Below are 2,816 nucleotides of genomic sequence, written 5' to 3' on the forward strand. Positions count from 1 at the left end.
AATTCTTGAAACAAATAGCATAATTAGATGAATTGGTTAGAAGAATGAGCTTTGAACTATGAGGTCATGGGTTCAAGTCTTGAATTTGGCAATTTATTTTTTATTGTCCTAGAAAAGAGGAAAAAAATATTTCAGGGAGAAAAAAACAGAAAAAAAACGAGAGAGATCGGGAGGAGGGAGGGGGAGGAGAGATCGGGAGGGAGGGAGGGGGAGCGAGAGAGATAGAATAGTCTCACCCTGTATATGTATATATATATATATATATATGTATATATCTATATATACATACATATATATGTATATATATATATATATGTGTGTGTGTTGTATTTATTAAAACAGCTTTGAATGGGGGCACCACGTTTGCTGTGGGAGTTAGAAATTCCCACATTAATCGGAGAAAAAGAAAAAAAAAAGAAAAAGAGAGTCCAAGTAGAAGTGCAATATAAAAATAGCTGAAATTCGGAATTAAACATAAGCAATATTGAATAAGCAATATTGAAAAAAGTTTTCATATAAGAGCCCAATACGAGATTAATGAAAATTCGAAATAAAAATAAAATAAAATCCAAAATTAGAAAATGAAAGGAGAGTCCAAGTAGAAATACAATTTAAAAATAACTAAAATTCAGAATTAAAAATAATCAATATTGAAAGAAGTTTCCATATAAGAACCCAATACGAGATTAATTAAAATTTGAAATAAAAATAAAATAAAATCCAAAATTAGAAAAGAAAATGAGAGACCAAGTAGGAATACAATTTAAAAACAGCTGAAATTCGGAATTAAAAATAAGAAATATTAAAAAAAGAGTCCATATAAGAACCCAATACGAGATTAATTAAAATTCAGAATAAAAAATATAAATCCGAAATGAGCAAAAGAATATAAAAGAAGAGTTCAAGTAGGAATACAATTTAAAATTAGCTAAAATTTGGAATTAAAAATAAGCAATATTGAAAGAAGAATCCATATAAGAACCTAATACGAGATTAATTAAAATTTAGAATAAAAAATAAAACAATATCTAAAATTAGAAAAATTAAAAGAGATTTCAAGTACGAATACAATTTTGAAATAACTGTACATCTACACGTCGCTGATGGCCATGATTATCATCTCCTCCGATCTGCTTCATTGAAGAAGTACCACTGTTGCTTGGGGCACCTGGATGCGCTTACCTGGACCTCCTCGCTCCTGTCCTGTCCTCCTCGACCGCCCCATCGTTGTTGTGCGGGGAGAGAGAGAGGAGAGAAGAGGGGATATAAGGCAACAATGAATGAGAGGCCGTGGTGAAGTAGAAGCATAAGAAGCCCAATGGCAGGAGAACTCATAGTCGGGTGGATATTAGGGTGCCCTCATCCGCTGCTAGGGGTGTTGCTGGGGGAGCTACCATCACTGGAGAGAGAGAGAAAGAGAGAGAGAGAGAGAGAGATAGGAATGGGGAGAGTAGACAATTTCACTAGTTGCACCGCTGAGCTCACGTAAGAGGCTGCCACTTAGTCGTATTCTTCTTATTGGCCTACTGCATTTTTTATTATTAATTGAGAGTATGACATGTAGGTCCTTCCTATGTTTAATTTGTTTTTAACTAGAATGTCACGTAGGCAACACGTAGAAGAATAGGTCAAAGTACCATGTTGGTGCCATATAGGGTGAAACCGTTGTCAAAGCCGTTCAGTGGGGTAAATTAAACCGGATTTAACAATAGAGAAAATTTGATCAATAGCATAGGAAAGAAAGCGGTACCAAAGAAAGCGGTACCAAAGAAAGCGGTAGCAACATGGCATACATAGATGAGAAGGTGGATTGGTTTGATAATGTTGAGGCAAAAACTTGGTGTGCTGTTAGTTTAGATGGTTTCTTAGAAATGCTTGGGTATGATAAGAGTCCAGGCTTCAAGGCATATTGGTTGCTACCAGGCAAAACTCTTGAAGATGGTCTTAGGGTGATAGAAACACAGGCAGACTTTGAAGTAATGGCAAAGGTGGTTGACAGGGCAAACAAATTTGTGATTTATTTTGATCAGGATGATACAATTGCTGGTGTAGACTGGGATGATGTAGTTTCTCATCCTATTTGCCAGCTTCCCAAAGTGATGAGTCCTGGGAAGAAGTCAGTGGCTGAGAAGGCAAAAGGGAAGGTGTTTGAGGTAGTGGGAGAGAGTGATAGTGATGATAGTGCCAGTGATTCTGATTATGTTGACAGTGACTATGATTTGTCTGATTCTGATGATGACTTGTATGTGGACAATATTGATGTGGAGGTAGAAGAATTAACTGGAAAGAAGAAAAGGAATAGTAAGAAAGCTAGAGGCAGTGAACTGAAGGGCAAAGAAATAGTAGTTTGTACAAATTCAGAGGGAGATGATGAGGACTATGACACTGATGAAGGCTTGGTGGCAGCTGATTCTGATGGGGATGAAAGTGGAGTTAAGTTTAAGTTTAGGTCATTTAGTAAGGAGGATGTCAATAATCCAGTGTTTAAGGTGGGCATGGTTTTTTTCCTGTGTAGAGTTGCTTAGGAAGGCAATCACTGAATACAGTATGAAGAATAGAGTTGATATAAAGCTTCCTAGGAATGATCAGCAAAGACTTAGGGCTCACTGTGCAGAGGGTTGCCCTTGGAATTTATATGCTTGAAAGGACAGCAGAGCTAATGCTTTCATGGTGAAGACCTACAATGGAGAGCACAAATGCCAGAAGGAATGGATCTTGAAAAGGTGCACTGCCAAATGGTTGGCTGGAAAGTACATTGATGCATTTAGAGCAAATGAGAAGATGACACTTGGTGGTTTTGCCAAGATAGTGCAGCT

Source organism: Oryza sativa, chromosome 7, assembly GCF_034140825.1.
Source record: "Oryza sativa Japonica Group chromosome 7, ASM3414082v1".
NCBI lineage: Eukaryota > Viridiplantae > Streptophyta > Magnoliopsida > Poales > Poaceae > Oryza > Oryza sativa.